We start from the raw sequence: 25,621 nt of genomic DNA on the forward strand, positions 1-25,621 counted from the left end.
GATATTTTCATTTTCAAAATCAAGCGAGAAATTATTTATCTTCCAGCTATCCATGTCATCCTCCATTGGACAAGTCATCCCCACCACTTGAAGGGGTTTGACCGCAAGGTCAAAACCCACCTCTTGACATACATATAAATTGGAATTTGTTGGACCTCATTTGGCATCATCACAACTCATTCATTCGACCAATCACAAGAAGATCTTCTCACACCTACGGAGAAGAAGAAGTGGATTTATTTCTGCGTTGACCAACATTGAAATGACTCATTTTTCTCTTGTTTGATTGAGTTATTGGCTGAGGTTTTAAGTCTTAATATTTTGTAATTCGTTGACTATTTTTTGACCGAAGTTTTGCCTCTTTTTGGGTTGTTGATCGAGGTTTAACCAAACTTTATGTGGAAATTGTAGGATCGAATTATGGCCCTTTGACCAGCAAAATTAGGCCAAAATTTGGACCCTTCTGCAAACTTTGATTGTGAGAAAATGTTGACTTATTATCTCTCATTTGACTGGCTTTGACTTGGCATTTATTGAAGTCAAAGTTTGGAATTTTGACTAGAATATTCTAATGTACAATTGATGGATTGAACTCTCTTTCTCATAAGGAAAGATTATTGGGTTTTCCCCCTTGTGGGGTTTTGTCCCAAGAAATTTTGGTGTCTCTTGTTTCATTGGTTATGATCTATGTTGCCCTATTAAAGTTAATGGTTGAAATTTTCAAGTGTAGTTGCTTAATGATTAGAATGCTCTTAAGAAGTCAAAATTGTATCATTGGAAGTAGTTATCAATTTCAAAATTGTTTTAATCTTGTTTGCAACTAGAAATTCAACATTTCAAAGGCTTTGAAGGGTAGCGATCCACATGGAAAAAGGAAAAGAATTATGGGTCTCTTTACTACTATCCATAAAGTGACTTACCTAAACTTGCTACAATGAACTATCCAGCCAAACAAAAGAAGTAAGCAGATGCATGTAATTGTAATTATGGTTTGTAAACTCACTTTGGAATTAGAATGAAAAACTAAAATTAAATTAAATTTTTTTCTACCCATGTGAGAAAAGGACCCAAATTCTTGTGATTCTTGCACATAGTGAACTAGATGTATGCATGATTAACACAACTATGCTTCTGGTAGTTGTAAAAATCAACCCCATAGTGAAAAATGATGAAAATTCTCAAAGCAGAAGTAAAGAAAGTGGTTCCAAGCTTCACTTGAGACCTTGTGGTTACCTACAACACAACTCAATAGTGAGAGAGCATGTCCAAGCAACTAAAGAGAGGTAAAGTGAATGTTATAGATTGGAGGAGTTGCTAATATATTTTGGTTATTATTTCTAATAGATAGGACAAAATAAACCTCGTTATGTAAGGCTATGCTACTACAAAAAATAGTAGATCATTGGCTTCGATTCTAGTAAGAAAAGCTTGCATAAAGAAGTAAAATAGACTATCAAGCATATCATAAGAAATACAACAAGAGAATATACAAAGAGTGTTGGGAAAGAAAATGTTTCTTATTATTCCAATGGATGAGGCCTTGGGACTTTTGAATCAGATACACCAAGGGAAATGGAGTAGTAAAAGTGGTTCTACACCAAGCTCCCAAGGGAAGGTCCTTTGTTGATCCTTGATTTTCTCCTCTCTCACTATCAAGATGGTGGCCAAGCTTTCAACAATGGTGAAAACTAATCTTTCATCCAAAGCAACATAACCAATTGATGTATAAAAATACTATGGGCTCAATAGAAACTTGGGTTTCATATCTTTGCTCATTCCTTCTCTTGTCAAATGCTTGCCCATGGCTGCCCTTTTTAGGCTAAATGCATGCCTCACTAGATCTAGTTCATAGTGTGAATATAGCTCATTCTAATTGTGGTTTTCCATGCATGAGTAGATATTTGATCTACCAAAAGACTTCTCATCAATGGACTAGCGATTTAAACTAGCTTGTTGTGAGCATGTGAGCTAAATTATGATGGGATGGCATCATCTATTGTGTAAAAATTTGGTGATATTTCTTGTATTATGAATTGATGTGACTAACGAAGAAAAAATGACATGGATTGCACAAAAGCCACATTTTGGGTTTGTGCAGTTGAATCAAAATCCATTTTGTGTAGTTTTTCCAACTACTTTTTGACTACTGATTAATTTCCATGGTAACCTTTTCCATGTCACGTTCATGGTATTTTTGGTGATCACCTGTGTAGCTTTGTGAGAATTTTTCAAGTGATAAGAACAAGTTTTCTAAGGAAGGGTTTGAAAATGGAATTCATCAAGATCTGAAATGTTGAAGATGCAATAGTAAGGCCAAATGGCATCACCCAAAACTCATAGTGACCTTCTATTCTAAATGTTGTTTTGGGAATGTCTTCTTGCCTTATTTTTTATTTGATGATATTGGAGTGGAGATCCAACTTGGTAAAGAAAATTTTCCTTGCTATTCATCTAATAGTTCATGAATGATATGAATATGAAATTTTTGTTTAATGGTTATTTTGTTGAATTCTCTATAATTTGGACACATATGCCATGAAACTTCTTTTTTTTGGACCATCACTACTACTGAAGAGAAATCACTTTATATAGGCTGAATGATGCCAACCTCTAACATTTCTTGAATCACATGCTCAATCTCACTCTTTTGAGCATATGGGTACTTGTAAGGTTTGATGTTAGGTGGCATATGTAACAACCATTGGTCGATTTTCCATGTAAATAAAATAAGGCCAAGGTCATGGGACATGTATTCCAAGATGAATGTTGGGCAAGAAACTTTAGTGGGCATTACTTATGGATTAATTAATGGCTATGGAAATTGGAAAAGACCAAGAGGCAATAATTGGAATTTTAATTATGAAAATAAATGAAAATAGGAGACAAGGAAGGTGAAGAGACACAAATTTCAATGCAAGGGAAATTAAAGGAAAAATGAAGAAAGTAAAGGCATGAAGAAAATAGGATCTAGTTGATGTTAGTGATTTCTGGACCGTAGAGGTGGAATAATTGTGGTTTAGGGTTGAGGTGGTTTAGCCTCTGAAATCCCTGGTTGGTTTTGTTTTGGTTTAACCCATGATATCCCATATTCATTCTTGGAATATGGCATGGGGGTGATTGGTTGAAAGAGAGATTTGGTTCAACCCAATCTATGGTCAAGTGGCACATGGAAGTCCCTGACTTGGTTGGAAATTTCATATTATAATATGAGATATTTTCCTATTGTGATCTATGAGAATTTGTAGTGATTATGTTGGTGATATTATGGTTGATTTTCCATGGTTTCTATGTTGGTTATATGTTGGTTATATGATGTAATCTATCTATGGATATTGACATGTCTTGATAATTTATTAGATGGTTGATAAATTCATGGACTAAAAAGTGTTATTTTAGCTAGCTATAGAGGGCTTGGAGTCTTCTCGATGTTTCTCAAATGAAGACTATCAATTTATGATCAGATATGTGTTCATGACAAGTAGCATACATTTTTTTCCATATGTCTGACGAAATGTTTGTTATGGATTAGGCAGTTTAGGTCAATTTATTTCTTCATGTTTGAAATTTTTCCATTGTTGTCATGTTAATTATGATTTTGGAAATTTACAGGCAATTCTGGGCAGTGGTCTAGAGGCTAGCCTAAAAAAGTGGCTTAGATATCAGAACCGCTGGCACTGAATTAGGGATTTTATGGCATAACTGCATGGAAGTGGGATTGTGCATGTGGTTGGGGGTTAAGATTGTGAAAAATTAGTTCCATCTCAGGATTTGGTCATTAGAGGTTGTGTACTAACTTTTGGGTGATCTATTTTTCCCGAGGGATGTTTGTAAGCATCAGTGTGTCAACCCCACTTCCATAACTAAAAATTGGATGTTGAGTCATGTCATAGTGACACTCATCTCATGTTTAGCCTGGAGAGCTTGTGAATTTGGCTAAATGTGGGAGCAGGTGTTACAGGGTGGTATCAGAGCTTCCATGTTCAAACACTTGGATTGGATGGGTTAGATGTGATTGTTATGCATGCATGTTAGTTATTGATATGTTTTCTATGCATGCATTATGATGGTCATTATTGCAGTCTTGCACCATGATGATGATGTTGAGATGATTGATATATTGATTTCATTATGTGAATATATATTGCTCTAATATGGATTGATTGTGCAGATGAGATAGCCTCACCTAAACTCCACTAAGGCATGATTTTGATTATGTCTATATTTGGTTTATTTAGCATGGTATGTTTGTAGGAAATAGAAGATCAAATATGACGAGAAAAATGGTGGATTACAGTTCACGTGATGACTCTCCTTATAGATCAATTGAGCATCAAGGAGATGAGTACTCTCTTGATATCGCAGATACACTGAGAAGCTTGAAGGCAGAAAATAGAAGTTGCAAGGCAGATAATGATAGGATAATTCAGTCACAAGAAATACTTGCTAGAGCTCAGGAAAAGGAAGCCAAGGTTGATGTAGTGATCCTTCAGAGCTTATTTGCAGAGACATGGACAGGAAATAATAATTCATGGATAGGAGGAAAGAACTAACAGGGCATATGGTAGAAAGTCTCATGGAGGATACATGTTGGATAGGGATGACACAGTTAGAGGTGATAGGTGGTTGGATACACTTGACAGGAGAGGTAGTGTTTATGGGTTCTATTCTAATTCTGGTTCAAAGAGAAATCATGGTCATCACCATCAACACCCTTATAGGAGGAGTGAGAAGCAATAGTTTTCAGATGAGTTCAAGAAAGCCAAGCTTCCTACATTTGATGGAGAGATGAAGAAACCAAAATATGGAGAAGCATGGATACTTGGGATGAAGAAGTTCTTCGAGTTGCATGATTATACAGAGAATATGAAAGACGGGATAATTATTTTCAGTCTCAAGGGAAACTAAAATATCTTATGGGAGGATGTGAACCATGTCAGAGGTATCAAGACATAGGAATTGAGTTGGCATGAGTTTAAAAGACTCTTCAGAAAGAAGTATGCATCTGAGAGATATTATGATGGAAAGGCTAAGGAGTTATTTGAGATGAAGATGGGTTCTATGACACATGAAGAGTACATGACTAAGTTTATGGATTTGTTGAGGTATGTGCCCTACCTCAAGGATGAGAAGACAAAGGTTCAAAGGTTCATCAATGGACTATCATTAGCATTCAAAGATTGGTTTGGGTATGATGAGCCTCGGTCATTCGAGGAAGTCATTGGGAAGTTGAAGCATTGTTATGAGAAGTCTAAGTGTAAGTTTGAGCCTGAGTAGGATTGTAAAGGTAATGATAATACTAAAGGAAAGTGGGCTAAGAAGCGAGGAAGGCCTTAGGATGCAAGTGATAAGGAGAATGTGACACCTTACAAAAAGTTCAATGCAATTGACAGAAGACATGGATTTCAGTTTGAGGATAAGAATAAAGGTGATGGAAGGAAGCCTTTGCAGTGTTGGACTTGTGTTGGAGAGCATCGTAGGATATATTTTCCATCACACCAAGTTGGCAGACCTCATATTTATAGTTCTTAGGAGGCACAAACAATTGGAGACGTTGGGAAAAGTATTCCTCAGATTTATGTAATAGTGGATAATAGGCAAGTTGATCATCAGACATCCATTATCAAGATGGAAGGTAATCTTTGTGATCGAGTTGTTTCCATTTTGATTAACCTTGGATCTAACTATAGTTATATAAATCATGACCTGGTGGATAAGTGTTTCTTGAATAAACAAGTGCATGCAGAATCTTGGTTGGCGCAGTTGGCTACAAGGACAAAGAGAAGAGTTCATCATTGGGTGAGATATTGTACATTTGAGTTGAATTTTATGTCTACATCAACACATATAAATTTTCTTTCTTTGGGTTCATACAATATGTTTTTGGGAATGGATTGGTTTTTCATTCACAAGACTAAAGTGGTCTACTATGATAAGGCTATTGAGTGTCTGGATGATGATGGAGAAAAGAGAATCTTGCAGGGAAAGAAGAAGCATACATAAGTAATAATGGTTACATCTATGTAGGAAAAGTGCAATTGTAGAAACATATGTGTATTATTTGCAGTTCATATTTCCAATGGCAAAGGGAAGGACGTTGAGGATGATGAAATTCTGAAGAGGTGTCTGGTTTTGCAGCAGTTTCACAATGTGTTTCTTGCATATATTTGAGAGTTGCCTCCTCATAGATAGGTGGATATCTCTATTGAGTTGGTACTAGGAGCAACACCATCATTGAAAGGCACCTTATAGAATGAGTGCTCTAGAGTTGGTAGAATTGAAGTTGCAGCTTAGAAAAATGCTTGATAAGGGATACATTAGGCTAAGTGTGTTGCCTTGGACCCCACTAGTGTTGTTTATAAAGAAGAAGGATGGTACTCTTAGGTTGTGCATTTATTAAAGGAAGTTGAACAAGGTGACTATCAAGAACAGGTATCCTTGATCACGGATTAATGATTTGTTTGATCAACTGAAGGGAGCAACAATGTTCTTAAAAAATGATTTGAGATCAAGATATTATTAGGTGAAAATCAAAGAAGAAGATATTTACAAGCCTACATTCCATACTAGGTATGGGCATTATGAGTTTGTGGTGGTTCCTTTTGGTCTTCCTAATGCTCCCGCTACCTTTATGTGTTTAATGAATAGTTTGTTGCATCTTTATTTGGACAAGTTTGGGCTAATGTTTATTGATGACATATTGATATATACTAAGAATGAGGAAGAGCATGCAGAGCACCTGGAAGCAGTGTTGATATTGTTGAGAGAGAATTAGTTGTATGCCAAGCTCAATAAGTGTAGTTTCTTTTAGACTAAAGTTCATTATTTTAGACATGTTGTTTCCAAGGAAGACATAACAGTGGACCCCGAAAAGATTAAAGCTATCATGGAGTGACCAGCTCCTAGGAATGTGGATGAGGTAAGATCATTCATGGGACTAATATATTATTACAGAAGGTTCATCAGGGACTTCTCATTGATTGCCTATCCTATTACATCTTTATAGTGAAAAGGAAATAAGTTTGAATGGACTGAGGAGTGTGTAGCTAGTTTTGAGTAGTTGAAGCATTTGCTTACAAATACTCTAGGATTGAAGATTGCATATCCAGGTAAATAGTTCATATTATGTACATATGCATGCAAGGGAGTACTTGGTGGAGTCTTGATGTCACAAGGATAGGTGGTATGCTATGAGTCAAGGAAGTTGAATGAGCATGAGCAGAACTATGTGACTCATGATCTTGAGTTGGAAACTATCATACATGCCTTGAAGATGTGGATATATTATCTTCTTGGTAGGAGGTTTATTCTGATGAGTGACCATAGTGGACTGAGGTACTTGTTTGGCCAACCCAATCTAAATTCCAGACAAGTTAGATTGATGCCAGCCAATTCACACCGCCATCTAGATCACCAATCTACCCAATCCATATAAGAATGGATTCGGTCCTTTGTGACATCTAATACCCAACAACAAAAATAAAAATACCCACACAACTGAGAAATATGGAAGTAGGCCAAAAAGGGATTTCAAACTGAACACACAATCTTTAAAAATCTAATTTTTTTTATCGATTGCTACAAAATGATTTCGAAGCACTTGATTTCCAAAAGTTACTGTTTTGTCACTACAAAATAATTTCGTAACGCTTGTTAAAATTATGTGTCGTGATTTCAAGGAAGATAAAATGACTCAAATATTTCCCAGATCGATTCCCAACACCCCTAACTTTCTCCTTGAAACAAGGAACAATTTCACTTGCCCTTCTTCACTGGGGTTTGCAATGCTAAATTTTCCAATCGAACAAAAAGTCAAAGATGGTTTTTTTTTCCAGAATTCCAAACAAGGTGCTTTATCTCTGTAACAACACTCAAATGTTGTAGATACCAAGGAATCACTATTCCAGAACAAAACAAAACATTCCTTCTATGTAATTTAATACAGATACAACAAGAATCCAAAAGACAAATAGGTTATCACAATGATTGAAGCCACAAGGTTTTTTTTTTTTAATGTAAATCAGTTCAGCAAGCTACAGGTTCTCAAAATGACCAGTGTTCAAATGAAGAAATACATAGGAATAGAAACCATTTGTTCAAAAGAATAAATCAAATTGGTTAATCACACGAACTTGATTCAATCTCAACCATTTAGCAAGCACACAAATTACAGTCAATTTTTTTGTACATTTACGCCACTCACACAAAGAAATACCTTCTAGTTCACACAGATTGGAAAGTACATGCGGGTATGGAAACTCATGACTATATTTTCACAGAGAAGCAATGAGTTCCTCTCTTTTCTCCCTCTCTCTTCTCCTCACTCAGGAGCTTCTCTTCTCACCTCTTCTTCTCAAACACTCTTTCTTTTAGTTGTTTCCCAAAAGGAACGAACTATGCTAACCAAAAGTCACAAAGTGTGAATCATTTCCCTTCTCCACAAAATCAGGGAAACTGAAAACTATTTATTTTTTACATTAGAAAATTACTCCTCCAAGTTATTGAAAAAAAATCAAAACTCACTTCCTAATGTAAATATTCACAATTTCTTAAAAAACATTTAAAAATTCCTCTCAACATTACCATGTGGCCATCCTATAACATTGGTAATCTCTTGTCCAAACTTCGTCAATTTATGTGCTTGGCCTATGCACCTACATCAGAATCCCAAGGTTAAAAATATCATGGTCTCCTAAGCATGTGCTAATAAAGTGAATCATCCTCGATCCCCAACTTTACCTTGTAGTTGTTCCTTCTCCTTGTCATGTCGCTTCTCTCCTGTTTTCTCCTGTTGTAGTCCTCCTCCTTCTTTGATGATGAAAAATTACTCTATTATATGCAATATGTTGTCCTTTATTCTCGTCTTCCTTGCATACCTCTTCCTAAGCACTTCTTTCATCATCAGTTCTCTCAATTTCCCAATTTCAACATCCAATTCATCCATCTCTTTACAAATGCTGCCCTTTTGTAACTAGATCTTTCCTTGTATAAGAATTTCAGTATCCTTATCTTATTCCTCTTCAACACGCATCTCTCCATGGATGCTTAAGAAATTTGGATGTCTTCTTCCTTTCTTTCTCACAACAAAAATATTTTTGTCTTCTTCAGAATTTCCACTCTGACTCCATCCTTCATCTCAACAATATTGTGTTGCATGAGATCTTCTTCATATTCCTGAAAATTTTTGTTGTTGTTTCCCACTATTTGTTGCATTCCTTCCTCTTCTATACTGATGTTGGGTGGTACTTTAATCTTCTCATTCTCTTTAGATGAGTCTACAAACTTCCTGTGGTTTTCATTACTTGTTTTCATTACTTGAATCCTTGTGTAGCCAACTTTCAAAAAATATCATTTCTTCCTCAATATTCTTGAACATTAAACTTGAATATTTAACCCATAGTTCTATCAATAACTCATACTCAAATTTTCCATCAACAAAATTTCTTCATCAAATTTATTAAGAATTACATATGAATGCTTCTCTTTGTTTCTCCTTTGGTTGTCCGCAAAAATCAATAACACTTTGTTTTCTGCTAAAACATACTGCTCCAAATATCTCCTAGAAATATCCTTATGTACATTGTCATGAAGACACATAGCCTTTGGAATGGAAATCAAATTCTATTCATTCTCCTTCATCCTTGTGATAGTCTTCAATGGTTATCTTTCTTTCTGACTTGTGCAACCTGAAAACATACATAATTTATCAGTTTCAAAATTACATGGCCTTGTAGCCTCATTTGATGCTTTAGGCACCACGTCTCTATACTGATCTTATGCTTCCAAGTGGCCCTTGAGAATTTCAGATAATCTCCTTTCAACATTATCATTCTCTCTTTCTTCAAGGTTTACTACTTGTTTAAGTTCACAAAGAACTTCTTCTTCAACAATTATCCTTTGTTGTAGCTCAACTCCTTTGAGATTCTCCTCCAATTGAGCATTTATCCTTTGTTAAAGCCCTCTAATATTCTCCATCAATTGAGATTTTTATCTATGTCTTAGCTTCACCTGCAACAAATTCCGTTTTACATTCTTCCACAGAGTCCATCTATAGCCCTGGTATTCCTCATCTTTCTATAACAGTTCTCTCAAGATCTCTAGCTGTAATTTGATTTTAGCTACTTCTCTATCAAGTTTGTCCCGACTTGATCTACTATGGATTCTCTCTAAACCTTTACTATGACCCTCATTAGTCACAAATATCCTTATTATATGAGCTTCTCCCTGTTCACTATGAGTTGCAAACAATCCATTGCAACAAGTTGACTCCATCAACCTGTTTCTAAATACCATACTAAGCTCTTCCATGCCTAGCCTTCTCCTGGTATTTCTACTAAGTCCTTCCTCTGGAATCTTCATTTGAGCACTCTCTACTCTTTTGGATCCTACATGCAATTTAGTCACCTTATTCCTTTGATAAATTTTCTTGTCCTCCTTCTCTATTACAAGTTTCCTTACCATCATCATTAATAAATCTCTATGTTCTTGGTTACAATCATCACTACTACTTGTAATAAGTAATTAATTAACAAAATATCATTACCTCACTTTCCAAATATATGTTGAACACGCATCATTGTTGTTGCATTCTTCTCTGTTGGCTCTACCTTCAAGGTTACAGTCTTCTAATGTCTCTTACACTCAGAGCTTTCTATTTTCAGATCTATTTTCAAGCAAATCTAATCTACTTCCTCCCAAAGTAGATTTCATTTCATACATTGTCTTATTTATATTTTCATCATACAATCATCAATATTCAAATTCAATAAGAATTAAAACAAAATAAGTTATCTCAATTAGATTTTCAAACCTAATTCTACTCCATGCTTCTGATGCGAACTATGAACTTTACAGGCTTCCTTTCTTTCAAATTTCCATTATGTAGTCACTCAAACAAATTTATCAGATCTAATTTTGCTCCATGCTCTGCATTTCATCTCCAAAACTTTTCTTTCTTGCTAATTTGTTCTAATCTCATCACCAAAGAGCATTCAAGCTTTGATACCACTTGATGGTCGCCAATTCACACCGATGACTATATCACCAATCTACCAAATCCATATAAGAATGGATTTGGTCCTTTCTCACATTCAATGCCCAACAACAAAAATACCCACACAACTGAGCAATACGGAAGTTGGCCAAAAAATGATTTCAAACCAAACACAGAGTCTTTCAATTTATTTTTTTTAATCATTCACTACAAAATGATTTCATAGTGCTTGTTTTCCAATTTACTATTATGTCGCTACAAAATGATTTTGTAGCACCTGTTAAAATTTTGTGTTGTGGTTTCAAGGAAGATGAAATGACTTGAATCTTTCCTAGATTGACTCCCAATGTCCCTAATTTTCTCCTTGCTACATGGGATGATTTCAATTTCCTTTCTTCACTGGGGTTTGCAATGATAAATTTTCCAATAGAACAAACAATCATAAAGGTTTTTTTTCCCAGAATTCCAAATAGGGTACCTTGTCTCTGTAATAGCACTCAAAATAATGTAAATATTAGGGAATCATTATTCCAGAACACAACAACACATTCCTTCTACAAAATTTAATACTGATACAATAGGAATCCCAAAAGATAAATAGATTATCACAACGATTGAAGCCACAGGGTAAATTTTTTTTAATGTAAATCGGTCCAACAAGCTACAGGTTCTCAAAATCACCAATATTCAATTGAATAAATGCATAGGAATAGAAACCATGAGTTCACAAGCATCAATTGAATTGGTTAATCAAAAGAATTTCTTTCAATCTCAACCATTTAGCAAGCAAACAACTTATAGTCCAAAATTTCTATTCATTTATGCCACTCACACAGAGAAATACATTTTGGTTCACACAAATTGGAAAGTGTTGGCTTTTTGGGGCCTGACCCAGGTTCAGAGGTGCTTTAGCCAAACAAATCCCGGTACTACTGGCCCTTTCGGCAATAATCCGTGGAGCGCGAACTGAGGTCTCACCCGAAGTATTATGGGAGGGTGCTAGAACCAAGTTTTAGCACCCTCGAGATGTCTAATGAGTTCAAATGGTCCGTGGTTCGACCCTGCACACAAGTCACTTTGCACATTTTCCCGTACCTCGCAGCCTGAGATACTACCTTCGCGTAGCCTTACTCAAGGGTTGAACGCTGCACTTCTGCATTACTACCCAAGACTTTACTGATATTCCAATGTTAGTTTATTATCTTAGCCTACTTGCATGCTTTAAGTTAATACTTAACAATATAAACCATTCATACATGTGCGCGCAGCAAATAAAGAGTATATTCGCAAATTATATCAAACATGCATTAACCCAATAACAGATACACATAATTATGATAAAACTTCTCTTTATTAATTCCTTCCTTGATTACAAACTCGACTTCACCCTACGCACTCAGCTGCAGAGCCTTCTCCTACCCTACAACCCAAAGGCACACGTTACACTTAGTCACTTAGACTCTTGCTTCTCTACTATTACTTATCTCTTCCTTTAAACTTAGAGCCTCACTCTATTTATACAGTCCCATGGTTTATGGACCATGGGTAGGCCAACATTACATTACAAAACTAGGGCGGACAACCCTGTGACTCTAACATACTTCTGCGGCCGCAATTCAAGGAGCTTTACAACAAAATTCGGTCAAAACTTGGGCTTTGAGCCCCAAAACATGCCTTGGGGGGATTCCATGCCCAATAGGTCCCCAACACAAACATCGTGACTCGCCCTCGAGTCACTTTTTTGGCACGACGATCTTGGCATGGAATCCCTCCAACTGTTCTTAAACTGCATGGAGGTCAGCAATGCACTAAGCTGCTACTTGCTAAATATGTTGCATGCGTTGTTCTGAGACCTCTATGTCTGGAGTGCTTCTCTGCATCGATGTGTGCATTCCCTGTATGTTCGCGAGCTTGCCTTCGATGCCTACTGTGATGGTGAAGGCCTCATCGATCCAAAGCTGGATGCACGCTTTGATAATTGCCTCCTTGTGTCGCGCTGCATCCACCTACTTCTTCAATGCTTTAGCCTGCTGCATCCTCGCAACCCGCTGGGTGAGGACCACTGTTTGTGCAGTTCCTCCAACACTGTCATATTGCTGTTGGAGTTATCTCACCTCTGTCTCTAACCACGGGATGTTGGGGTCCTCCTGTAGAGTTGTGAGGACCTCAAGTGATTCTTCCAACATGCTGGTGCAGTCTCGCACTACACCTCTGATTTCCTCCAATCCTGTTGTGATGGCACTAGCGCACTGTTCTCTGACTTCCGGGGGAGTGGATAGTTGTGCATGTAATCGTAGCTCGATGATCTAAAGATTCAGCTCTAGATGAGCATTTTTCATTTCTTCCTTGGCCTCACGGACTCCTGCTAGTAACTTGTGGATCCGCACCTCTGCTGGTAGATCTGCTGGAATGGCCAGCTCCGGGATGCTATGGCAAGCATCGCCTATGACTTGCACCAACTGTTGATTTTGCGACATTAATTCATCACGTTGCAAGCTAAGTTGTTCCATGTTTATTTTCTGCTCACTAAGGACTTGGAACGCGCATTTATCCCTAGCATGTAGCTTTGCCGTTATCCCATCATATAATAGATATAATGTCTCGCGTGGAAGGGAAACGAGATTAATCCCGAGACCTTTCATTGTGCTAACCAATAGCCTGTCATCCTCATTTTGATGCCACTAGAGCCCCTTCTGACAAAACGACTGTGTTTTTCATCCACGCGCACATCATCTGCTCTGTTATCGTGGATCCGACTGTGAGGTTGGTTGAAAAGGGTACCAACATGAGGGGGGTGCACTTGTAAGTCCTACAACTGTGCTCTGAGGGCCCCCAACACAGTCTAGTGCTCCTGAATGAAATCCTGAAGAGCCTCATTGATGACATTGCACACCATCTCATCGATGTCGTGTAGATCACCCTCAGTTAGGTTGATCGGGTCAATGGAAAACTTTGAAGCCTTGACCTTCTTCTGCGACCCTAGCGCTCTGCTGGGTGTTGTCACTTCAGCTCGATAAACATGGTCCGTGGGTTTGCACCTCCTTCTTGTGTTTCTACCTCCTTCCCTTGCGAGGGTGCTTGGCCCTTGCCCGCCTTCGCGGTTACTTCTTGTGTTGTTGCTGCTGCTTCTGTAGCCTTTTTCTGCTCGGTGGATTTTTGTGCCACTTCCCGTGCTACCCGCACCTCAATTGCTATTGTTTCCTTCCGCCTTTTCTTGTCCAACTGTGTGATGCGCAGTTTCGCATCCTCTTTCTTCTTTTGCGTTGTCGACCTCTCGAGTTTTGCAATGTCGGGGGTGCACCATTCCAGAGGCCATGCCTCCAAGACAGTAAAAATGGTGTCGTTAGTGGCTACAAAAGGTAGCTTCATCCACTACTTTGTTGGATCCTTGTGCACCCTGATAAATATGTTGTGCATGTCTGCCTTGAATTCTATGAAACTCTGCAGACTCTTGTAAACCGTGAGTGACAACCACGGCTTACGGTTGATCCACATTCGGATGGTAATCTCCATGAGCACCAAGAAGATCTTGGTGTTTCGTATCCTTATCGCATCCTTTGTGGCCCAAAGCGAAGTGTACTTTGTGGCCTCCGGTAAATCTCTGTTAATTGTGGGGCATTGACTGTCCTCCGGCAATTCCCCAGCTACGAGCACTATGGACAACAATAGCCATGCATAGTGGAAGGTTTTACCCTACTTTGGGCTTCACGATAATTCTCTAAGAATTCTATGTAAAGGAATTTGGACTAGTTAAACTGGACCCCCTCCATGCATTGCTTGGCCAATGCAACCACTGGCACAGGTACCTCATCTACGCGACACTTCCGCATAACTTTGCCTGCCAGAATTTGGGTTGCCACGCATACCGCTTTGTCCTTGATGTTGGAGATGGCGTAACCCCTCTTCTTCTTTTCCAGCTTGTACTTCATCTTCATGGCCTCCGCGAGGGCCAAATCACTGCCCTTTCCTTCCGATATGGTCGTGGGGTCCTTTCCTTTGTATAGAAGCTGGGAAACGTGATGAATCAGGTCTGCCATGATGGGGATGGGCTCCTCCAGCCATAAATACCCATCATGCACCAGGCAAAGCAGCTGCCTGATGACAAAAATGGTTATTGGGGGGCGGTGGAAATGTGGCACCCAAAGTAGGTTCAGCAACCCGACCTTTTCCACACCGCGCAACCATTTCCGCGGCTCTAATGTTGTTACCACCCCCGCGGTGTGCTACTTCATGAGGTTTCCAGTCTCCAGGTGGGGGAACTTCTTGCGGTCAGCGAGGTCCCAATCTTCAAATTTCATGGTCAGCGCGCGACCCAGGTGCATGCCTTCAAATGTAATTCCATCTGGGAGGAGCAGATCTGGAGCAAACTCTTGGTCTCGTCCAGATCCTTGGGGACTTTGGCCTTCCCTTTCTGCAGAGGGACATAGGCGGGTAGTTTTCTCGTAGAGTGACTAGGCCGAGTATCCACCTCCATGCCTTCGTCTTCTCCCTTGGTGATGATAAGGGCCTGCAAATCTTCTTCTTCCTCATTTATTTCTATCATGACAGCTTTCCCCTTCTCTTCCATCGACAATTTGTTGCGCAGCGGGTTCCGCACGGACACGTGTACGAGAGCCATTGCTTGTTTATCATTCTTGGGTCTTGGCATACGCGGTGATATTGGGATCTATGCCACAATCTTGACACCTTCTGTAACATCCTCCATTATGGCCTGCGTGGCCTTACCGGTGGTTACCTCTTCTATTCCTAGACCATCCTTAGTTGCTGTCATTATAGCTGTGCTGCAATCTGTCACTCGCAAATTCAGGGGCTCAATCAATGCTCGACTCTCAATACTCAGGGCTTTGCTCAATCGCTCAATTCGCAAATGACCAAGTGTTGTTTTCTGGGCAGCCCTTTGTGTTTTATAACACTTTTTGAATTCTAATTCGACCGCTCCCCCCAATTCCGGTTCATTCATGCTTTCTTGGCGACAGATTTTCCCAAATCTTGCCCATATATCGCGTCTTAAATGCCTGCCACTTGCTCCATTTGGCCTCAATTCGAGCATCCCTTCGTGAATAGTGACTTCACCGGTCACTTTCTGGTCAACCTGCACGGCGACCCAGTCCCCAATGGGCGGTCGCGGACCTTGTGACTCTCTGCTTCTGCGCGCATCTTCAACATCATGTAGCTCCTAGGCATGATATTTTATAGTACCGCACTCCCTTCCAACTGCCTGGAGCGTTAATACTATCCTTCCCTTGGCTAGTTAGGTGGCCGCACCACCCGTGTAGAGCCCCATCATGTCCTCCATCACAGTTCTTGGAGAATCCCTACCTTCTATTGTTGTGTTCGGCATCGCGCACTTCACTATTTGCAATGCGCTACCCTGGTCACTACACCTAGAAATATGCGGTCCAAGCCAAGGCATTAGACTAACCAATTCATGATGATGGTTCTCAAACTTGTCTGCATGATCATATGCACCTTGCCTTACCATCCTAGTTTTTTAGGTGAGAAACTCTTTCTTTATCTCGTCCTCCAGCTTCTTGACCTTCGCGTCCATCAAAGCGCTTTTCTTCCTTAACCGCACCCTTTCTTTTTCAAGTTTGCGGAGTCTAAGGTTTCCCTGTTGAATTTCTTCCTCAAGTCCCATGTGTTTTGTTTCTTGGGGCTATGTGATTCCTTCTTTCTGGGCTTTGCGAACTGTCGTATCTATGGGTGCTATTATGCACGGACTAGGCTTTGCATGCTCCATAGGGATTACAACATCTACTTCATACTTCAGCGTCAGAAGTTCCCACGCAGTCAAGGTTTTGCACATGGTCCTATAAGCCCATAGAATTGTTGGTACGCGCAAGTCCCAGTCAGTGCATCTCACTGGTGGGCTCCAGTATTGTAGCAATAATGCTACAACTCCTGGAACTTCCTTCTTTAATTTTATCAACTCGGTAGTTCGTAACAAACTTGGAAGCGACGGTGCTGTATGCACAAGTACTAGCTCTTGCCGCAGTTGTCACTTGGTCAGCTGGCACAAGTCCGCTAGGGGCTCAAGCCAACTTCTATGAGCTCTTAGAAGAAGCTTTTTAACTGATGGATGAAAGCTAACTCAAAGGAAGCTAATCTATTTGCATAAAGGAACTGAAAGTCAACAAGGAACGCAAACCCTAGCAAACCCTAATTCTACCAGCTAGTCTTACTGATGCAGAGATGGGAATGCAAACTACTGAAAGAGATGCCATTACTTTTATGAAGGTAAAATGCATGTGTCTAGACTACCTTTATCTGAAGAAAACACTTTTTGTATTTTTGTTTCAATTATTAGAATTATCATGCATGTGCTTTTAACTAGCTTTTTCTTGTGCAGAGGTGGATCAAGGAAGAGGAAGGCTTGAAAAAGGTTGGGAAAGTTCAAATAGGGTCTAAGGGGTCCCTAACACCCTTCCAGAGAGTCCCACAAAGTTTGGCTCCCAAGAAACCGTGTTTATGAGCTTCTACAGGAAGTCTGCAAGGGTTCTACATGATGTTTCAGAATTTCTACAGGATGTTCAGTAATTCCTACAGGATGTTCTACAATCGGATTTTGGGTGATGGGTGAGTGGAAGAGGCTGCATGGGTGGATAGGGAGGTAGGAGAGGGGTTTGTAATGCCTTAGTGACCGAGAGATGAGATGATGAGGGGGTGTGCTAAGCTAGTTTGTCTGAAGGAGAGTAGAGGGAATGGAAGGCCGAAAAGGTAGGATAACGTGGGTAGTAGAGTAGTTGAGAGACAAGGGGTCTAATTGGTAGATGAGCAGTTGGCCTGGGCAAGGCTTAGAAGGATCAGAGGGTGAGGGAGTAGCACTGCATAGTGTAAACTGAATCAAATCATCCACGTCCTGCACATAATCAAAACATTCCTAACTGTTTAATGGAACCAATGAACAGCAACATTTTTTCTAAGGAAAACCATGTATGGAACTGAAGCAAAGAAACATTCCAAGAGGTCTGAACGCATGGAAAACTTCTACAAACGAGAGTATTGCACCAAAGATTGCATGAATACGTAAACCAATGTTTTTGGTGGGTAGCACTGTCTGCAATTCCAGCCCCTAGAAAGAGGTGAAAATGAGTGTGCAAGCAACCCTTTTCTGGAACTTTTATCAACTCCAATCTCTTCACTCTATTCTAAACAGCTGAAGCAACTCTATCTTCTAACAATGACCTACTTAACCACACCAAGAAATCTAACTCAACAAACTGCGTTTCAAATGCATGTAAAGAAAACCATAATGCTGAAAGAAAAGATAACAATACAAAAGAAGGAGGCCTTAGGCTCTCAGGTTGGGCCCAACCCCGAGAGCTATGGCTCCTTTTAAAAACTCAGAACTGAGATCAAATCGGACTGCTTTCCATTAAAAAATAATAATCATAAGTCAAATAGCATGCCAATAATGGCTACAAAAGAGCAAGACCAAGCTAGCAGCTCGTAGTGCAGAATGTGCAACAATGTTTCAAAAGTCCTTTTCGAAGGCTAAAGCCCTAGCATTTATACATCACGAGGCCCCAAGCTGGCCTCCTAAATTAGTGGGACTCGGCTGACCAAACTAGGAGTGAACCACTACTTCCTCAAAATCCGTTTGGCTGCCTTCTAATCCGGTTGTGGTGGCTGTTAGATCTCGGAGTTGGGGGTGAAGATCCCGAGGAAGGCCATTTAATGCTGGACAACCCTCCTACGAATCCTCAACCCCATCTTGGCTATCTCCTGGTCCTTATCTACTCGGTTTTGTTCCAATCATGTGTCAAAAAACCTGAAATGAGCACGTGTTAGCCACCTAGGAATAGTGATTGCCCTTATTTGTACAAATGACATAAACATACTAAAAATGATGCATAAGTTATGAAAAATGAAGGATTGAGCAAAGGTAGTTAGGCCAAATGAGCCCAAAATGTTACCAAATTTGGGGCTCATCACTCACATGGTGGACTGCATTCAGTACTTTGCATACTTTGTCAAAGGCTTCCACGTGGATAGTCTTCAATGTGCTTGGTCGTATCCTACTTCGTCATTCGCGCCATCGTCTTGCCCGCTCCTGCTTGTTGGTCCTATTTCCTATCGTGAGGATGGTGTGCGTTCGTGCAGGTTGCATACCATACTCCTGCACCCATCTGGAGAGGTGGGTGCATAGGCTATTTCGTCCATCATACTCATCTTTCATCTGCATCTGAGGCATCATCCTTCTGCATTCAGGCTAGTCCTCAAAACTTCTCTGATGCGTACCCCACCATCTTGCGGGCTTTGTGTGCAGTGCCCATTTTAAAGCATCGAAACGTTGCTGTTCTGGCACTTCTCTTTCAAATTTGTTTAGGAAATCATCCACCTCTGTCAGCCCATCATACATAGGTAGATTTCTTATTTCCGTTGCTACGCAGTGCAATGAATTTATCATCATGTTGCAGTTGAGCGTGGTTACCTCGTGTAACCAGTTCTGCAATCATTCTATCTCCTTGTCTGAATCTGAGGTGCAGGAGCTTTTGCGCTCCCACAAAATCCTACCATCCATTCTTGGATTCATACAATCCTACTCCCACACAGTTATCTTGTAGATACAGTCTAGATCGTCGTCGCTCTCGCAGTTGCGCACTGGTTCTGTGTAGCGTGATCCTTCCGCAAGGTCTAAAGGTACCACTACGCATAGTGACTTTTTCTCAAAAATCATCTTATGCTTCTTTAGATTTATCATTCCATTCATGTCAGTGGCCCAATCTATTCCCAGTAGCGCAGGATAAGGATTGTTGTCATCAACAATCTCTATCACTTCAAAATCTATAACCGCGCTCGCACCTTCGATATCTACCGTTATTCCCTGTAATCTTCCCATCGGTAGGATCTTTTGTTGGTTCACCATTCACAATTGAATAGGGGACAATTGCAATGCGGGCATGCCCATGCGCTCCCATGTCTACTTTGGCAGGATGTTCATGTCCAATCCTAGATCTAAAATCACTTGATACATTTCATATTCCCCGATCTGCGTGGTCAATCTCATGCCTCTTCTTGTTCATGTTGTGTGCTTCTCGAGCTTCTGGAATACATGCGATTCCCCTAATCCAACACATCTAGTGATGATTTCTTGCAGCCCCTTCACCGCTTTGCTATCACACAGTAGCTTCATGCATGTCTTCATAAAGGTAGTGAGCATTGATGGGTCCATTTCTGGTTCCAGTTTGTCTTTACTACCTGAAGTGGAGGCCTCAGTGAAGCTCTTCTTAGCTTCCATGAATGTCTCCTTAACGCGCTCCAAATCAAATTCTGGTTCCTTTGTTGGAGCCTTGTGAACCCATGCACTCTCTTCGGGTTGCTTGCCTTTGTCATCTCTTGTCATGATATGACTTCGGAGCATGATGTTTACATTCGGGTCTTCCTCGCGTGGCTCAGACCTCATCATTTGCAGTTCTGAGACGCAGGAGGTTGGAGTGTTCCTTTATCGCGCAACCTTGCTATCAGCGTGGGGCAGTCCTCCATCTCATGATTAAACTAGGTACAATATAAACATGATGCTCTCATCAGATTTGTACAATCGCAGGCATAATGCCCTGGCCCTCCGCAATTGTAACAAATCAATTGTCTGTGACCCCTTTCTCGCCCCATTCCACCTCAACCTCGTCCGCGCACCTGAAATCCAGTGCACGCCATCCCTGCATTTTGATCAAGGGCTCGCGTTTCGATCTGAAATCTGTAGGTAGGATTTCAATCCATCATCAGTTCATAACTTCTACAGGTATGCTCATCATGGCCTACTGACCTACAGAAATTACAGAACAACTGTTGGGACGTCTACGTATACTTCTGTAATAGATGGCAGTTATCTGTAGCATGCTTCCCTCCTATCTGACAAATCGTGCACCATAATGTAGGCGTCGTGCTCAGTCCTTATTGTGCCTCTGATCTCAATGGCATTGGCCCTCCTCCCGCCAGATAGTTCGTGAAGACTGGAAAATGGTCCTTGTCATGTCCTGGACTTTGCACTTTATGAACCATACCTCCTCGCGCGCTTCTAGGCGAGCTGTCCTATGTTGTTTCAAACTCTGCATCTCAAGACACAAGTTTTTTAGCGGTGCGTGGATCTGTTGGACTCCTAGGTTAGGATCTTTTATTTGGGTCTCATGCAGTCTCATTGTGATCTACAAGGCCTCGGCCTGAGTGGATAGCTTCTGTTGTGATAGCGCGTTCCTTAGATGCAACGTTAGCGATGCTACAAACCATGCACGGTGTTTCTCATCCATCAAGGTCATGTTGGCTTCATGAATCATACCCTTCAGTCTCTGATCCAACTCCCAGGGGGTCTCTCCTGGAAGCATCACGATTTCCTTAAATCCAATAATTGATTGTGTCTTTGATTTTGGCTTGCTAAATTCCCTATTTAGCATAGCTTGGATATTTGTGATCCCTGCATTTGGATTGTCATTGGAATGCTTAATGTACCATGTCAGTGCATGATCCTGCAAGGCACTGACCAATGTTGCTTTCTTTATATTGTCATCCGTGACTCCCTGTGCTTCCCATACAGCCTTTACCATGAACCAAAATTGGTCCGGATCTTCATTCCCTACTCCTTTGAACACCGACAATTTTATCGCGCTTGCCATATTGAACTGTGGTGGTGGTGGAGGTGGTGTGGGCAAAGACGGGGGTGAAGATGGTGAAACTGGCGGTGGTGTAGGTGGAAGTGGTATGCGTGGAATTCACTGCCTTATCAAACTGATTGCACTTCTTGGTGAAACCTTCGCGAGCTCTTCCTCGCTTTCTCGCAGAGGTGAAATCAAAGGGCTAGTTTCTATCTCTATGCTACCTTAATTTCTATAGATCCTCCCACTTTGCTTAGCCCCAAATATCAATTTATTCTCATAACCCGCTTTTCACACAGTAGCATCTTAATCCAAGTGTTCAAAAGCTTAACGTACTTACCTCACAGTCCTTTGAGGAAGCGTCATTCCGCCTCACTGTAGCTGACTGAAGTATCTACCACGAACTCAGTGATAAACCCTCCTATAATCAGATTGAGCCAATGATCCACGACGCGTGCGAGCTTATCTTCTGATGCTTCTAGTCTGTGCACCAACTTTGGAGTCCACATAATAGGTTTGTCGAGCCTACACCTTCCCTGACTGTCTGCTAACTTCGCGATGCACCCGTACAACTCAAAGGGGAAGGATGCAAAGAAAATTTCGTGGATTTCCGTATATAAGTAGCGCTCTAACCACTCTTCCTTTGATACTCATAGATTCTTATTTTCCTACGCCACGAACTCATGAATATTCCTATCCAACCACTCTTCAATTCCTTTCTTTGCTAGATTCCAGTGATACGACATTAGAGATCTCTTATGCAAATCCCAATCCCGGCAACGAAACCATTTGTTGGCTTATTGGGGCCTGACCCGGGTTCAGAGGTGATTTAGCCAAACAAATCCCGGTACTATTGGCCCTTTCGGTAATAGTCCGTGGAGCGTGGATTAAGGTCTCACCCGAAGTAGTATGGGAGGGTGCTAGAACTAGGTTTCCGCACCCTGGAGATGTCTGATGAGTTCAAGTGGTCCGCGGTTCGACCCTGTGTGCAAGTCACTTCGCGCATTTTCCCATACCTCACAGCCTGAGATACTGCCTTTGCATAGCCCTACTCAAGGGCTAAACACTACGCTTCTACGTTATTACCCAAGACTTTACTGATATTCCAATGTTAGTTTATTATCTTAGCCTACTTGCATGCTTTAAGTTATACTTAACAATATAAACCATTCATACAGGTGCGTGCAATAAATAAATAGTATATTCACAAATTATATAAAACATGCTTTAACCCAAGAACAAATATAGAGAATTATGATAAAACTTCTCTTTATTAATTCCTTCCTCGGTTACAGACTCAACTCCGCCCTACGCACTCAGCTGCAGGGGTCCGCGCACCCAGCTGCAGACTACTAGGCCTCTGTGCACTCAGCTGCAGAGCCTTCTCCTACCCTACAACCCAAAGACACACGTTACACTTAGTCACTTAGACTCTTGCTTCTCTACTATTACTTATCTCTTCTTTTACACTTAGAGCCTCACTCTATTTATACAATCCCATGGTTCGAGGACCATGGGTAGGTCAACATTACATTACAAAACTAGGGTGGACAACCTTGTGACTCTAACATACTTCCGCATCCGCAATTCGCAGAGCTTTACAACAAAATTCGGTCAAAACTTGGGCTTTGAGCCCCAAAACATGCCTTGGGGGGATTCCATGCCCAATAGAAAGTACATGTGAGTCTGCAAACTCAGGACTGTAGTTGCACAAATAAAACAAGTGTTCCTCTCTTTTATCCCTCTCTCTTCTCCTCACTCAGGAGCTTCTCTTCTCACCTCTTCTTCTCAAACACTCTTTTGTTTTTTTAATTGTTTCCCAAAAGAAATAGACTATGACAATCAAGTGTCACAAGGTGTGAATCATTTCTCCTTCTCCACAAAATAAGGGAAATTTAAAACTTTTTTCTTTCTTTTTTTACATTAGAAAATAACTCCTCCAACTTATTAAAAAAAACAAAACTCACTTCCTATGTAAATATTTACAATATCTTACAAAACATTTAAAAATTCCTCCTAATATTACCATGTGGCCATCCCATCACATTGGTAATCTCTTGTCTAGACTTCATCAATTCGTGTGCTCGCCCTATGCACCAACATCGTAGATGGTTGGCTACTCTCAGTATGTTTGATGTTAAGATCAGGTTATGGGCAAGGAGAACAAGGTTGCAAATGCTCTTAGTAGGAGAGTGTAGGTGAATCATATTGTAATAGTAAGTTCTTATGGGACAGACTTGAATGAGTGGATCTTGCAGGTAAGGTAGCATGCTTATAGGTATCAACAGCTGAAGCAGAGATTGCAGCAACAGGGTGAAGGTGATAGGGATGAGGAGTATCACCTCATGATATATGGCTTGGTAAGATTCAGAAACATGATTTACATGTCAGACAACAATGAGATCAAGAAGCTTATCTTGAGGGATTTTCATGTCAAGGTGTATGAAGGTCACCCGAGATATCATAAGACATTGACAACAATTAAGAAGTTTTATCATTGGCCAAACTTAAAGAAAGAGGTGGTTGAGTTTGTCGATAGATGTTTGGACTGTCAGAAGGTAAAAGAAAAGTCTAAGCATCCATCTAGTTTGTTGTGCAGTTGATTCCAATTCTAGAATGGAAATGGGAGGTCATTTCCATGGACTTCATTATAGGTTTTTCGAGGACATCAAAGTAGCATGATTCCATCATGGTTGTGGTTGACAGGTTGAGTAAGGTAGCTCATATCATTGTAGTAAAGTCTACGAATTCATCTAGCAAGGTAGATTAAATCTTCATCAAGGAGATAGTGAGGTTGCATGGTGTTTTCTATAGATCTAATCAAAAAATATATGATAATATAAGTAAACCCAAGAATAACAAGATCTGAATATAGATAGAAATGATTCTTTATTGATATCAAACCCTTAAGGTAGGGAAACACCATACATTCACTCCTTAAGGAAGGAGAACACTCCACAAGCCATATGCCTGTTCATATAATAATCCTTGACATCCCTCAATGTGGAGTCTCTAACCTCTATATAGGCCTCATACATACAATACCATGGGTCATTACCATGGTTCCCTCAATACCATCTATCTAATACCATGGACCCATTACATTATTACTAACTACTTGTGGTCCCTTACATGATACAGGTTAACCACCTTATTTATTACTATGGCCCATCCCATTATTACATTATTCCCTTGGGTACCTCCCTTTGTGCCCCATATTATCCCCCCTAGGTATGTAACAATGAGGCCAATATAGAGGCTAGAGACTCCACATTGGGGGATGTCAAGGAATATTGTATGAACAGGCATATGGCTTATGGAGTGTTCTCCTTCCTTAAGGAGTGAATGTATGGTGTTGCCCTACCTTAAGGGTTTTGATATCAATAAAGTGAATCATTTCTATCTATTTCTGTCTTCTTAATTCTTGGGTTTATTTGCATTGTCTTATACTTTCATATCAGATCTATAATAGTGTTCCCAAGAAGATCATATGAAATAGAAATTTCAAGTTCACTTCCAGGTTTTGGAAGGAGTTGTTTGTAGGTTTGGAAACATAGTTGGATTTTAGTACAACTTATCATCCGTAAACATATGGAAAGACAAAGAGGGTGAACACTATTATTTCGTACATGTTGAGGATGTATGTCATGCATCAACAGAAGAAGTGGGAGGAGTATCTTCCATTGGTGTAGTTTTCATATAATAATGGGTATCAAGAGTCCTTGAGAATGAGTCCATTTGAGTTTCTTTACGGGTAGAGTTGTAATACTCCTATCAACTGGAATGATACATTGACCAGGGTTTTAATTGGACAAGATAAGTTGGATGAGATGGAACAAGAAATGCAGGCTCTTAAGAGGATTTTGAAGGAAACACAGGACAAGCAGAAGAGTTATGTAGATCAACATAGAGTGTTCAAGGAGGTTCAGGTTGGGGAGAATGTGTAATTATGCATCAACCCTAAGAGGAGCTCCTTGAGGATTAGATCATGTGCCAAACTGACGCCTCAGAATTATGTGCCTTTTTAAATCCTTGAGAGGAT

Source organism: Pinus tabuliformis, chromosome 6, assembly GCF_031772625.1.
Source record: "Pinus tabuliformis cultivar Carrire ecotype Pingquan chromosome 6, CPIR1, whole genome shotgun sequence".
Classification (NCBI taxonomy): domain Eukaryota; kingdom Viridiplantae; phylum Streptophyta; class Pinopsida; order Pinales; family Pinaceae; genus Pinus; species Pinus tabuliformis.